The sequence below is a fragment of the Hydractinia symbiolongicarpus genome, chromosome 4 (genome assembly GCF_029227915.1).
Source record: "Hydractinia symbiolongicarpus strain clone_291-10 chromosome 4, HSymV2.1, whole genome shotgun sequence".
NCBI classification, from domain to species: Eukaryota; Metazoa; Cnidaria; class Hydrozoa; order Anthoathecata; family Hydractiniidae; genus Hydractinia; species Hydractinia symbiolongicarpus.
This window is the reverse complement of record NC_079878.1, coordinates 22,017,590-22,034,079: the sequence shown is the minus strand read 5'-3', so window position 1 is coordinate 22,034,079 and position 16,490 is coordinate 22,017,590. Positions and strand designations below refer to the sequence as shown.

Genomic DNA, 16,490 nt, shown 5'->3' with positions numbered 1-16,490 from the left:
CTTAAGAACTTACTGGTTTAATAATTTCCACATTGAAATCAACCCCTAAATTAGTGTGAGTAGTTAATTAGCAAACACTGCAACATAGAGAGTATGTCTTATTTTAAGTATTTATGTTACGTTATTTTAAATTAGGAATTTATAAGGGTCATGTCTTGATAGTTTCAAAACGAAATTAAGAAAGAAGGTCCTGTAGAAAAAGAAAAGTAATATTTGGAGTGAAGAAGCAATCTCTAAGTAGAGATAGATCTAACACATTAACTTGACTAAATTTTCATACAAAAGTAATTTGCACAGACACATATAAAAGAAACGATTTGTTTTATAACATACAATGTCTGAAAAAATTGTTTCGGTGTCATCTGAAACTGTGCAAATTGCTTTCTTCTCTTCAGGCTAAATTTACATAAAAATTTTATATATAATTTTGGAAAAAATATATCAAAATATTATGTTGTTAAAGGAAAAACTTGTAAAACAAAGAATATGGAAATGGAAAATCAGGTTCTTAATGTCTTTGTCTTTTGTAACTGAAATGTTAAATTATTCTAACTGTTTTAATAAATAAGTATCAAACGTTCCAAAAACATTTTTATTTTTAACATTAGCAATTTATTACTATATTAGTACGTATACCTTCATCATTAATGTGGCACCAACATACAATTAACCGCGTCAGAAACAGCATCATTTAAGATGTCTTTCTCCTAGAAGATTTAACAAGAAAATGTTGTTTTAAATAATGGTATGTTTAACCAAAATAAATAAATACATGCACCAGAAATAAATTAGACGTTCAGTAGGTTGGAAAAAATACTTACCAATCCTACCACTTCCTTTTGAACCTTCAACAACTTTGGCAAAACTTCCACATAGCACTATGAAAGATTTAAGAAGTGAAAGGTTTTACAAAAATAATAAGACTTAACTCGAAGTTAATGACATGTAACATTTAACCCTTTCATTACCGGACAAAAACCCTCCAATTTCCCGGAGCAAAGAAAATGAATTTTACCTCATGTTCTTTAAAGTGCCATAACTTCTAAACCAATGGTTGAAACTTCACCAAATTTGGATCCTTTTCTTGTTATATATTTTTCCACTAGAAAATAAAAAAATATTTTCAAAATTTTATTTTCGGTGCGTACGAGAAACAATAATGGCGGAGGCGGAAAATAAAAAAATGCGGAAATTTTGAATTAGAAGGTCCGTGAAAAATATTTTTTCACTTTTTTTTCAAATAATTTCTACAAATCTTGTAAATATACTTTATAACTAATAACTTGATGAAGTTTCAGAAAAAAAAAATGAACGGTCCTGAATTTACGCAATTTTAGAAAAAAGCCTGAAAACGGTAAAAAACGCATGTGCAAACAGTAACTCGTAATATGACAGCAAAACACAGAAAAAAAGAGTTGAATCATGGTTGATTCAAAGCAGAATTAGATATACTTCAATATTCTGATGCCAGCTATACTTGTTTTATGGTCTAGCAAATAAAAATTCAGTAACGTTTTCGAAGTTTCTTTCACTTTTTTCTTTGCCGTTGCATCGTATTTTCAACGGCGAGATTTCAAAACATTTGAAAATAACAAATAAACTTTCTCATATGCAACTACAAGCTCCTCAAATAGCAAAAACAAAAGCAAAACAAAAGGCAAACTAATAAATCAAGTGTCAAGTGTTCGAAAAATGATTAGACACGTTGTGCGTATCAATCGATCATCTATACAATTTAGTCGTCATTCGTGCCATAATCAATAGACATATGGTAAAGTTCGAAACACTTGTCTGAATGTAAACCAGGTTCACTTAGGCAGCTTCTACAAATATAAACGGTTTTGAGAGGCTTTCATTTGTTTGTACGTATACCTCTTGCATAACAAACTCGACAATTCTTTGACGGTCGTTGATCAGCGGCACCTTCAGCTGCTTGCTTTACCGAAGGAAAATGTCGACCAGTGAGACGGTAAACATCATCATTCTGGTGTTGTATTTGCGGCAATGCTGGACGTGAAACAACAAGATGTTTGACGACTTCGATAACATATTCCTGTAGTGTCTGTAACAGGCCCCTCATCATCATATTCCCAATCACTGCCAAGTTCTGAATCTGTTTCAAGTATATTTTCATCTCCACTATCATTATCATTAGTCACAAAGTCCACTATTTCATCTATATCTCGATAAAAATTTTTCCTTGACGCCATCTTGAATGGAAAAATCAAATTTTCATAACTCTAGAAGTAATACTTCAAATCACATCGGGTTTCGACCCCGTGAAAGATAATTTCTTCTAGATTGTTCTTACGCGTGGTTTTAGGTGTACGGCCTTGAGCCTTTAGCTACAAATTCGATTTTTTCCATCCCCCGCCGGGCGGGTATCAGGGAAAAAATAGGGGGTTTTATCCCCCGCACAGCGGGTATCAGGTAATGAAAGGGTTAAACAGCCTTTCAGCGTTGGTTTAAAAACGGCTTTCTTTATTTTTTTATAAAACATGATTTTTTAAAAACATATTCGCTGAGAAAGTTTGCTAAAAGTTTTTAAAAACAGTTCTTACATCAATACATTAAATAAGCTTCGCGAGAACACTAGAGCCTTTCTTTCAACTTGTTAAAAAATTGACTTGTGTTAACTTTTTCAACTGGTTAAAAGCAGTCTAAACAGAAATTTGCTTTAACTAGTTGAACCTTTAAAACAGCTTTTGACAAACTTAACACTGCATTAACCAAAAAAGCCATGCCTCTCCATCTGACGAATCCTCAACTAAGTTGCTTCCACACTCCAAGTTCTATAAGAGTTAAAACTTTTTTTTTTACTTTTGCAAATCATACTGAAATATAAATTAGTAAAGTAAATATGATGATATACATGTTACAAACAACTTTCGCACAAGAATTCATTTCTCTACTAGACAACATAGAAAATATCACAGAAATATTTTAACGTACTGCTTTTTCTTGAACTGCCTCCATATTGAAACCTAAAAGCAAGATTTATGCACTGGTTATTTATTGTACACAATGATTTTCTGACCCATGATATGGTACTATCTATTGACCTTCGGAGGCAAAAAATGTTGTGTCACAAATGTGTAAAAACTAGACTTGTATCAGCTTTGGCAACTTTTCCTTACTTTGCATGGATGATCCATAGAAGTGGCACCCACAGAGAAAAGCCATAACTGAGAATTTATATGCCAGACTTGTGGACCAACTTAAAACCGGGTTGGGTTACTAAATGTTGTTTATAAGAGTTTGATGGTCAAGATGACTAAGTTTTTGGAGCAACTATTAATTGATTTCTAAAAAATTATACAACTTACAAGTTTTGTCATGCGGGCTTAAAATCACAAGATCCTTAAAATAAAAAAATACCAACACTCATGATCTAATTAACCATATTTAATACTTTTGAGAAAGTATATAATGAGTATGATACTTCAGAACTTGTTATGATTTTAAGTATAATGATTTCTTGCAAAAAAATCCTAGTTGTTCTCAAGTCCTTTGAAACTTTCACATTCTTTGTTACTCTTGTGCTCACATTTAATATAAAAAATCTAAATTTTAAATAAAAAAGAAAGGGACAAAATGTCTAGAACATTTTAGAAATTAAGAAAAAAGGTAAACATCACATTGCAATAAATACAGGTTTAAACTATATTTGCTATTAACAGTAAACAATAAGTTTTAAAAATATAAAAAATAACACCAATTGGTTTCATAAAGAGACTACAATTTTTTTATTACAAAATTTAATTAACTTGCTGACACTTGTTTAATATAGAGAATTTCCTTGTTAAGCTCACTCCAAAAGAGAGAGAACAGTGAGCAAGTCTAGATTCACAGTAGACTGTATGTGACAGGGAAAGCTTGAATAACACAAACCTGTTAGAGAAAGACATTCCTTCCTTTTTTGGCGAGTGTATCACGAGTCAGTGATAATGGAGTTGTTCATACCTTCAAATGCTCTTCTACTTGTTCATCCCTTTGTTTACTTGAATCGAAAGCAATTGTAATGTTTTGAAAAGTGGTTTGTTTTTCTGATGCAGGTATAATTTTTATCTGAAAAAGGAGAATTACATTTTTTTATGGTTACATATTTCCATGCAACTTAAATGCAACTGGATTTCAGATTTATAAAAAACATGAATACGCACCATTTTATCCGTTTTTTTAGCCGCTTCAATACTGATATTTACAGGAAATATATCATCCTGTAAAAGAAAAAAACATTTTTCATAACAAATCTATAAATAAACCCAAAGATACAAATAACATTTCTCAGGCTTTCCCAAAAATATTTTGAAAAAAAAAATAGTTATCAAATTCATTGTTTCATAATTTTTTTATATATATATAAACTGAAAGTAATAATATGGAGTTACTTACTTTAAAAAAAGGTTTCTGTGTGTCTTTCTAAAAAGAATGAATGGAGACAACATTTAGAACAATTTCGAATGGTCAAGTATATGGTAATCCTTTTTGACATACATACAGTATGTATTTGTAAATCTCTAAATCACAAGATAATTTTTGGACTCTAATAAAATTGGATAAGTAAAAAACTAGATATTCTTAAAAAGATATTTCCAGGTTTATTCTCAAAACTTTAAATATTTTTAGATGTGTTTTAAATACAAATGTTTTTCACTAACTTTTTTCCCGCCACCAAATGTCCTTGTCATTATAATCATATCTCAGCTCTTGACCTTTTGTCATGTGATCTAAACAGACCAATGTCATGTAATGCAAACAGACAAAGATGTGGTTTTCCATCTATCGTTAGTTGTTTCATGCTGGCATTGCAGTATCTTCGAGGGGAATCATTGATGAACTTGCATATTTAATGACTCAAAGTCGCATCAATACTGTAAACAGAAAGTATTTATCCATAGTAAATAAGTTACAAAAACAAAAAAATATCTGATTTATATACACATTTTCGTGCATTACTTTATACAATAGGCTTAAAATATTATTTGCACAATAATTTTAAGTGATAAAATTTATATTTTCACATTTTACCAAGCCCAGTTAAACTAAATGTGTAAACAAATTGTATGTTGAAGCATACATAAAAACATGTCATTAATACTGTAAATTTAATTAATTAACTAAAGCAATTTACTTATATTTTCATTTTAACAAAAATATGCTTAATAATATAAAAATATGTCTGTAACAGCTAAAGTATGTCTGTTTGTCAACTATGTAGACTTTTTACGGAACCACGTCAATGCATTTAGACTGACATCAAATTATTAAATAACTCAGGAAGCAGTAGAAACGGGTGAAAAAATGTAACCCCCTGTATGAGTAAATAGAAACAACCTGGAACCAAAATAGGACCAATTTCTTGAAACTGGGTCAAACAACTTTTTCATCAAACGGGTCGAAGACGTCATCAACAGACTGGTAAACTCCAATATCTTTTCAACGGTTTGTTAAAAGTACACGATCTTAAACATTTTCTTGACCCTTATTTCAAGCTTTACACAAAAGAGGCAACATCAAAATTCAAATGACAGGTTTTTTCAATTGTTCCACCGCCTTAGAGCCTTATTTACTAGTAGAAAAATGGTAAAATATTTAAAATGAACAGCAAATACAAACCATTGATCTTTCTTATGTAAGTAAAAAATGAAGTTGCCAACTTTTTCCTGAGCATAATTTATTTCTCGGAGTTCTGCATCATGGTCACTGATAAGGTCCCCTGTAAAAACAAAATAGTCATTTCGTTTATAACAAACACAAGTTATATTAGGATAAAATATAAATTAATTGAATTTTCATTTTTCTGTAACAGCTAAAGTATGTCTGTTTGTCAACTATGTAGACTTTTTACGGAACCACGTCAATGCATTTAGACTGACATCAAATTTATTAAATAACTTAGGAAGCAGTAGAAACGGGTGAAAAAATGTAACCCCCTGTATGAGTAAATAGAAACCACCTGGAACCAAAATAGGACCAATTTCTTGAAACTGGGTCAAACAACTTTTTCATCAAACGGGTCGAAGACGTCATCAAAAGACTGGTAAACTCCAATATCTTTTCAACGGTTTGTTAAAAGTACATGATCTTAAACATTTTCTTGACCCTTATTTCAAGCTTTACACAAAAGAGGCAACATCAAAATTCAAATGACAGGTTTTTTCAATTGTTCCACCGCCTTAGGGCCTTATTTACTAGTAGAAAAATGGTAAAATATTTAAAATGAACAGCAAATACAAACCATTGATCTTTCTTATGTAAGTAAAAAATGAAGTTGCCAACTTTTTCCTGAGCATAATTTATTTCTCGGAGTTCTGCATCATGGTCACTGATAAGGTCCCCTGTAAAAACAAAATAGTCATTTCGTTTATAACAAACACAAGTTATATTAGGATAAAATATAAATTAATTGAATTTTCAAAAGCTGGTAGCTTAAAAATACCCATATTGCATGCATTTATGAACATGGTTCTATGTGCTATATTTACCTGCATATTCACATAAAAACTCTCCTTATGCATCTTGTTACAAACCTAACCTAAAAATATTCCACATGTCAGAATTTATACAAATGGTAGAATGCATTTTAAAAATAAGATTTTCTTTATTGTATGTCATGCAATCGTGCAGTATTCTAGCTAAGTCTTTATTAGACTATAAAAATTGCATTTTTTTGTGCACAAATACAGATATGTTTATTCCTATTGTTGTCCCCATGACAGCAAGATATATAAAATATATGCTGCCACAAACTGTTAATACTTTTTGGGGGAGTTTTGTGTATTTTTTTAAAACTAGTGTGCTCAGCATACAATGTAATTTTGTTTGCAAAATTCTCAATGTACAAATGCACTATTTCTATTATGTTTTCATTAATTTTATTTGCAACTAATCTTTATCGTTTTTTGGAGCATGGTCTAAAAAAATTTGTTTCCTCAAATAATTTTTTTTGTGGTGCATTCATTTCCTTAATTATTTTTTGGATTGCAAGGTGGATTTGAGCAACATATACTTTACATATATTATTTTCGTCAAATAAAATGCGTTTGTATCTTTAATCATCTTAAGTTTATACTATAGAAATAGGAAGAGAAAAAAGAGCAATTTCTGGAGATACATTAATATGTTTTCGTAAATTTAAAAAGGTTTTTCGCATTGATCAATGCTGGTAGATTTCCTCAATTCCACTTAAGCAGAAATATGATATAATAGGTTTTTTATGAAAAAACTTTCACAAATAGCTTTAGTTGCAACTGTTGTCAGCAAATAAAACATCACCTATAAAATTATTCTGTAATTTACCAAACTTTGATGTTAAAACAATTGCATTGCACTTTTAAGTTTCAGGGTAAATGACTTGGAAACCGGTAGAAATAACTGATGTTATCTCCTACGTGGGCAACTAAGGACTATCTAGGACCAAATTAGGATCAATTTCCTAAAGCACCACTAATTTCGGAATGGACAGAAATGACGTAAACAAAAACATTTAAATCCCTATATCCCTTAAAATGTTTGTCAAAATCACATCATATACATTTCCATGTTTAGCATCTCAAGCTCTACACAATTTCTTTTGTATTTTGGCAAGTCTTTGCTGACGCGAGCATAATTTTAAAACCCTTATCTCTCCTTATACGTTCGTCAAAAGCACACAATCCCATATTCTTTCTTAATCAGCGATTTAAGATCTACAAATTAAGACATAAAGTCAATGGGTAAACAATTTATCATAACATATTTCTCCATATGCACTGTTGACAACAGCAAAACTTCTAAAACCACCTATGTTTTTTCGATTCATCTTCTGCATTAGTGCATCTTTCTACGGGCGTTAAAGAGTAGTAAAATACATAAATAAAATCGGAGTGAATCAAACACTTTTAAGAAACTACAAGGATAAAAGTTCATGAAGGTAACGTCTGATATGTAACATATATTTTTTTTAAACCTATTGATTCGTTTATCCACAACTTTTCTAAATGTGGTGGGTCTTTCCCATCTCTGCAATATTTCCGGCAATATTTTCTTCAGCTTCATGCCAATTATGTCCTCTAAGACTTTTTTTCATTCTCTAAAACAAGTAAATAAAATTCTAACATCTTTATAATATATGAGGGAAGTCAAGGACATAATAATAAATAGTACACCTAAAGTTTAAATTATTTTCGTTTGTGCTTTACCATTATAAAACAAATGGCTCTGAGCTATTTAGAAAATTCCCATTGATTACATAATGAATAATGGCATTTTTTTTGAAGTTTTAGTAACACATCTATCACCAAAAAAAAAAAATCCGTATGGAAAGTTTAAAAATAAACTAAGATTTGAACTACAAGCATACCTTTAGCTTTACACTTGGAATAATAACTTTAAGATATTTTGTTCCTAAAGAATATTAACATAATATATGATCAATTCTAATTGAACATGAATTTAGCAAAAAAACATAAGGAGACTTTATATTCTGCATTTTTAAATCACAAACATCAATTTTAATATCAAAATTTTAATGCTAAAGTATCAGTTTACATGCTACTGACAGGTCTTACCTCCTAAAACATTATCCTTAGTTAGAAACAACAAAATTTCATTATCAAGATTTAAACTGTCTAAATATCATTTCACATATTCTTAAATCTTAATAAGTCTTTGTGCGAAAATACCATCCTTAGGTAGACAGTACAAAATCTAAATATGAAATCGATCGCTTTTTAAAAGTTTAAAATCGAAAAGCGGCGATAGAAATGTTTTTTTAGATCGCATTTTAAAAGTTTAAAATGGAAAAACGGCGATGGAAATGTTTTTAGATCGCATTTTAAAAGTTTAAAAACGGAAAGCGGCGATAGAAATGTTTTTTTAGATCGCATTTTAAAAGTTTAAAATCGAAAAGCGGCAATAGAAATGTTTTTTTAGATCGCATTTTAAAAGTTTATAAACGAACAGCGAGAATAGAAATGTTTTTTTAGATCGCTTTTTAAAAGTTTAAAATCGAAAAGCGGCGATAGAAATGTTTTTTTAGATCGCATTTTAAAAGTTTAAAATGGTAAAGCGGCGATAGAAATGTTTTTTTAGATCGCATTTTAAAAGTTTAAAATCGAAAAACGGCGATGGAAATGTTTTTAGATCGCATTTTAAAAGTTTAAAATCGGAAAGCGGCGATAGAAATGTTTTTTTAGATCGCATTTTAAAAGTTTAAAATGGAAAAGCGGCGATAGAAATGTTTTTTTAGATCGCACTTTAAAAGTTTAAAATCGAAAAACGGCGATGGAAATGTTTTTAGATCGCATTTTAAAAGTTTAAAAACGGAAAGCGGCGATAGAAATGTTTTTTTAGATCGCATTTTAAAAGTTTAAAATCGAAAAGCGGCAATAGAAATGTTTTTTTAGATCGCATTTTAAAAGTTTATAAACGAACAGCGAGAATAGAAATGTTTTTTTAGATCGCTTTTTAAAAGTTTAAAATCGAAAAGCGGCGATAGAAATGTTTTTTTAGATCGCATTTTAAAAGTTTAAAATGGTAAAGCGGCGATAGAAATGTTTTTTTAGATCGCATTTTAAAAGTTTAAAATCGAAAAACGGCGATGGAAATGTTTTTAGATCGCATTTTAAAAGTTTAAAATCGGAAAGCGGCGATAGAAATGTTTTTTTAGATGGCATTTTAAAAGTTTAAAAACGAATAGCAGCGATAGAAATGTTTTTTTAGATCGCATTTTAAAAGTTTAAAAACAAAAAACGGCGATAGAAATGTTTTTTTAGATCGCATTTTAAAAGTTTAAAAACGAATAGCAGCGATAGAAATGCTTTTGCGGAGAGTAGCAGAGCCTATTTCCTCATTATGTAAGCCAAATATAAGGGAAAAGAAGTACGATGGAGAGTATATAGCATTTCTATGCGATTTCGTCCCTATACATCCGAATTATAAAAATTCAAACTAAAAATCACAGTAATCCAGCAATTTAATGTGTTTATCAGGGAGCAAAGCGATGGAGTGTTTGTTGTTTTTTAAAGATAGTGCCAAGCGGAAAATGGGGACGAACTATATTATTTTCAAGAAAACGAAAGAGGGAAGTATGAATAGCTAGCTAGTATATCACTATTTTTTACATGTAATGAACCTCTTCTCACCCACACCTAACTAGCAAATAACTACCAACATATGTGGCAAAATAAGCTGGTATAACACTACCAAATTGGCTAGCTAGCAGCATAAACTAGGTAGTTAACCAGCACAAAACTGTTTTTCTCACTAGCTACTTATCTGACATAAAACTGGCTACTTGGCCGGCATAAAATTAGCTATGTAGCTAGATTTAAATGATCCTTAAGACATATTTTCTTGTCATACACATACTGCACAATGAGTTAATTATGCTCTGATTAGGAAAGTACCGTCAAATATCTACAATTATCCACAAAATATGTTGGTTCTAACAATTTTAGACAAAAAACTAAGAACCAAAAGTTTAGCCAAATCAGCAAAAGAACATTGGTATAGACATATATTCTTTTTAGCAGAAGAGCCTGGACTTTTTTTATAAATAAAAGAATAAATGCAACCTCCATAATGTGTTTTTTGCAACCTTGTCCATAGTATTTATTTTGAAAAATATTGTGAAAATGGAAGGTTATGTAGAGCTATCACTATTTTTCACTTTTAGGTCATTCACACCCCTAAAAAGCTCCCTAACTAAAGCATAAAACATAATTTAGTGGCTCAGATTTTCTAGCTAAATAAAGAGGGTGCCGATAAGCCGCAAACGCCCGCATATATACGGGCGAGTTCGGGCGACTTTTCGAATTAAATTGACGGTTGTCGGCTGAAACCGCCCGCACTTTCCCGAACTCGCCCGGAACATTCTCGAAATGCAACACCTTGTAACATAAACATGGCGGACGACAATTAAAAGAATGCGTTTGAAGAGAAAGGAGTTAATAAAGTTTATATATAAGTTATTTATCAAGTAAATCTTATCACAAATCATAAAAAACAGTTCTTTTAAGAACTTCGCTATCACATAGTTAGTTCATTTTAATTTTTATACTTTTTTAAATAATTCTTCGAGAGTCATTTGTGGTGAATCTTTTTTTTTTCGGGCATTGTTCGGGACTATGCGGGTTTTTTCGGGCAAATACCTGACCTTTTTTCAAAAAGCCGAACTAGCCCAAAAACGCCCGCACTTTTTACGGCGTATGCGGCTTATCGGCACCCTCGTGCTAAATATACCAAACTAGGTGCCATATTTTTTAGTAAAAAGACTGTGAGCATATATAAGATGCACATGTAAAGTTTTTCATATATATATAATCATGCCCTGTTGGTCTAATGGCTATGACACTCATGCAAATGAGAGATCCAGGTTCAAATCCTGGACAGGGCTAGGAAAAACATAATTATCTTGCACTTACAACAACCAAGTAAATGTTTCGCCTTTTTCGTGGACTTCTCTAATTATTTCTATATCTTGACTTTTTAATGTTGTTGTCATTGGAACCAAGTTAACTTTTAATCTCAGATTTGTTAAAAATTGATAGTTTTTTTGGCGTTATGACCGATTGTTTAAATATTTGTATTGGCACATAATTCTGCTAACATGATTCACTGTATATATATTGAGCGGATATAAATTTGAGAGCTTTGTTTGAGTTACTGAATTTGAAATATTTGCATCTCAATATTTTCTATACTCCTGGATTATTATGATACATATCTTAGATATATCGAGTATACGCATCTTTGAGTAGTAGGGGGATTCTCTATTAAGGTGCCTGCCCCTGCCTTGCCGTTCCCTTGCCTTGCCTAACCCTGCCTTGCTGATTCCTCTTCCTGTTTCCTTGCCTGCCTTTGCCGTGCCCTTTCCTTGCCGTGCTTTGCCTTGGCAACCTCTCCGCAACACTTTCTATATTGATTTTAGATCGCTTTTTAAAAGTTTAAAATCGAAAAACGGCGATAGAAATGTTTTTAGATCGCATTTTAAAAGTTTAAAATCGAAAAGCGGCGATAGAAATGTTTTTTTAGATCGCATTTTAAAAGTTTAAAAACGAATAGCAGCGATAGAAATGTTTTTTTAGATCGCTTTTTAAAAGTTTTAAATCGAATAGCAGCGATAGAAATGTTTTTTAGATCGCTTTTTAAAAGTTTAAAAACGAAAAGCGGCGATAGAAATGTTTTTTTAGATCGCTTTTCAAAAGTTTAAAATGGAAAAGCGGCGATAGAAATGTTTTTTTAGATCGCTTTTCAAAAGTTTAAAAACGAATAGCAGCGATAGAAATGTTTTTTTAGATCGCATTTTAAAAGTTTAACAACGAAAAGCGGCGATAGAAATGTTTTTTTAGATCGCATTTTAAAAGTTTAACAACGAAAAGCGGCACTTAATAGTTGTGAACAATGCTTCTCGTTTGTTAGATTAAACGCGCTGGAATCTTTTTAAGTAATTAAATCAACAATACATCCTCGCGAATTGTATTATAAAACTTCGCGAAAGATTTTTATTATTTAATTACTTCACGCTAATACTTAAGGGAGTAGCTATCAATACATTTACACAATGCATCTCGCTATTACAAGAAATATAATTGCTCCGATATTTCTTCGCGAGCGCACTGTTTTTTAACACGCAAATATAAACTCGCAAAACGCTCAAGAGATTCAATTATAACAAAAGACAAATGACTGCCGTCCTCCACCCTTTGAATAATCTCTGTGATGCTTCGTCACCTGAGAACGATGTAAATATGCAATTAGGATAAGCAATGTGACCTATACTGACCTTAACTATGAAAATCCTGGAACATACATGAAGTTTCTGTACTAATTCTACTTTGTCCTTCAAATTTTCTTTGTGATGCTCGGTTACCTTAAAAAATGTGAAAAACGAGTGATTGAATTGTAATACTAGCTAAATTCTATTTGCTGATGTGTCAAGGATCCTTTTGGGTTTTCAAAATATCATATCAGAAGTTGAAAAAGATGTTTACTTTTATATCTCAAAGTAAGTGTCATATTTTAAGTTATCGTAAGAACATTTCTCAACGCATTACAGGATTAAATGTGACTTGTTTACAAAATGAAATAGTTGCACAAGCATGAGAGTGATTATGACAGACATACCTGCATTTATCTGAAGGAGTTGCTTTTTTCCAACTTTCGTAATCTCCATAAGGGCAGGAGGTGCTTGATATGTTCCTTCGTTGATAGCACGAGAATGTCCCATGTGTTTGTAAAACCAATCCCGATCTGATTTTGTTATGTGAAGTGCAGCATAAAGGGTACTGACCCTATGCCTATTGGATGTCACTTTAATATTGTCTGGCTTCTTTAGGTCTATTTTTTCAATTATATTGTGAACTGAATGCCAGCCAGACGCATGTCCTTCAGATTTCCTTGTGCTGGCAAAAAGGTAGTTATTATCAGGTAGAATTCCAACGTCACTTCTTATATCTGGGTCAGCTAGTTTTTTTAGAGCATCTATTGTATCTGGTGGAATAAGAACCAGGACTATCTGATTTTTTCCTTTTCTAGTCATATATTAAACTTGATTGTATCAACTAATAATTGATCAAGAGGATCTAAGTAATCAATGCGTTGCTTATCTATCCAAGCATCATTAATCGCCTGCTGAAATTCATATAACAACATACGTGCTGGCTCTCCTCCTAAAATATTAACAAAAGAACAATTGCATATTACAACTAAAATAACAACTGATACTATAGATAAAAAAGTTCTGCAACGTAACTGAATAACTTACCTCTACGTGCAGTTAGCAAAGTTAATCTACAGCAAGCACAATCTCGCAAATCGACACACGAAGGCACATCAAATATTGTAAAAGGATCTTGCAAAAGCTCTTTCATCCTTTGCATTACATGGTTCTTAAGAAGTTGGATGTCTTCCTCCAATGGCAGCTCGGAAGGTTTTCGCAGTTTTATATTCTGGTGTTTGTTCAGTTAGTAGGTTGCATCTGCAAATACAAAGTCTTCGTACATTTCTAACCTAGAAATAAATCGGTCAATTTCTTCAGCAGCGGAATTGTCACTTGAAACTAAGTAATGGCCTTTCAAAACCTTTGCAACACGTTTTAGTAAGTAGTTAAAATTTTGTTTTAAACCAGGTTTAAATTTGTTGTCTTCACTGGTTGTGTATACATCAATAACATTTTTTAAATGCTCAAAATTTCTACGATTGAACATATCACTTGCATCTCCATTTGGCCTTTCAATGTCATTTTGCTTAAGAAATAAATTGTACATGTTAGCAATTCTACGCATGTCTGTCTTTCCTGACAGACTTTCTGACTTCAAATGACTTCTCGCATTTTCTTTTATCTTTATGATAAAACACTGTCCCAACTTTAATGATGGTGTTTTCTGTCCTGCATATATCACCAATATTATCCCTATGGAATTTTGATAAGATATTGTCACGGAAACCATCAGTTATTCTTAAGTTTTCTGGTAATGATAACAAGTTGACAGGTACGGGAACAGTTTTTTACACAAATTAGCCAGGCAGTTTTTCATATGCTGATGCCAAAATCTCCGAGAAATAAATTTCTTACAGTTACTACAGTATACCAAATCATTTTGATCCCTTCCACGTGTCTCTGGCTCAAATTCAGGTTTTTCAATTAAAGCTTCTTTCATATTATATTCAAAGATTCCTCGGTGCCTGAAGTCCTCATAAGCTGCAACTTGCTCTTTTTTAAGTTTGAGTACAACCTTCACTTCAGGGTGGTGTTTATGCTTTGATCTGATATGCCTTCTTTGTTGTTGCAAAAAATGCAGTATCTGTACGGTTTCTTTGTTCGGCGCTATAAAAAGTAAAAAGTAACTAATAATACTTTGACATAAGCGGTACTTTGCAAATACTACAATTGTAGGGTTTCGTGAAAAAAACCCGGGTTTTTTAACACATTTCGCAAAACCCACTAAAATAATAATTAGATAGTTTGATATATTTTCAGCAGACGCAATGGACTCCAACCCTTTTCAGTAGAATAGAAACTATACTAAAAATCGATTAAAGTTTTGACGCTTATAAACTTTTGTTGATAGACCAACCCTTCCAAAACCCTGAAAAGTTGTCTACAAAAATGACAATAATTATATACTTATTATCAATAACATGCGATAAATTAATGCAGAACCTTTTTCACTGTTGTCCGTGCAGATTTATGTTCAATTGACGAAGTAAGTGAAGTACTGCTTATGCTCTAAAGAAGAATAATGTAAAATGTATGTCTATGTGTAAAAACGACAAGCAGGATTATGTCTATTTGTGCTACCCATAAAAAAGTTTAGCACGGACTGTAGGATTTTTTTGAGCATTAGCTCGTCAGCTAAAGATAAAAAAAACATGAAAAAAGTTTTAAATTTATAATAATAAACAATAAAGCTAAGAATATAAAATTAAATTGGTAAAGTGTCGAAAAAAGTGTTGTTGTTTTTGCCAATGCACTTTCGTTTGTATCAACAACATGCACATCAGTATCTATCATAAAACTAGAATCGTTTAGCAATGACACCTAAATATGGCAGGAAAAGTAGTACCGTTAAACGTTATTGCATTGAAACAACATCTGACTTGAAACAACATGTGTCTTGAAACAAATCGTGAGTGGTGTATTTATCTACAATTCTGTTAGCATTTAAAGAAATCTAAAAAATATAAACCAGCAATTTTAATAAGCCCAATGGATATAAAATAATTTGCCCATTTGACAAGTTAATTTGAGAAATAATAAAGGTAAACAAACTATATGTGCATCACTTCGCTGACAAATTAAAATTGTCTCTAAACTAACCTCGTTTTCCCAGCTGTGTATTTTGCGGAATGGAAATGGATATTGAAATAGGTCTATTAGATTTTTTGCATTGATGCAGAGCTATTTATTTTGGTCAGAGAAACAAAAAAGGCATCTGGATGAAATGTTTTCTCCGTACTCCTTTGCAAGATTATCTGCTTCCAACGCACTAACTAAACGTGCTTTCTAGATAAGCAAAGCGTCTCCGTTCTTAATACACTAAGTTGTGAAGACACCATAGCCTGATGAAAAGAATTTAAAAAATAGTAAACAGCTTCTATACCAATACAATAGACATAGGCATGCTTGTCATTATTCCTGTTTTAACGCGTTACACTATTAACAAAATTCTAACACGACACTATAACATAATTAGTCCATATTCCGTGAAATAATCCACGGATTATATATTACGCTATTTGTGTGCTTGTAGCACAATTTTTTTTCATACAGAAAGAATAGGGCTATTAATAATATAGACTTAGTCGTTAGGTTTTGGACGAATCCACAGGTACACCAGTCCATAGATTTTTGCCATCATTCATATTTCCAACATTAGTATTATGTGCTTTTTTAAAATTACACAATTGGGTATTAAAATCAAAGCAACCATTTCGAAGAAGCAAACGACAGCTATTATTACAGAGACTGGTCTTTAAATATACTTAAAAAAATTGAAATTTTA

The 16,490-nt window shown here is 31.6% G+C and overlaps 1 pseudogene; it reads right to left on the bottom strand.

Moving 5' to 3' along the window:
- Positions 1–7,978: 7,978 nt before the first annotated feature.
- On the bottom strand, positions 7,979–16,109 carry LOC130642330 (uncharacterized; annotated as a pseudogene).
- Positions 16,110–16,490: the final 381 nt, after the last annotated feature.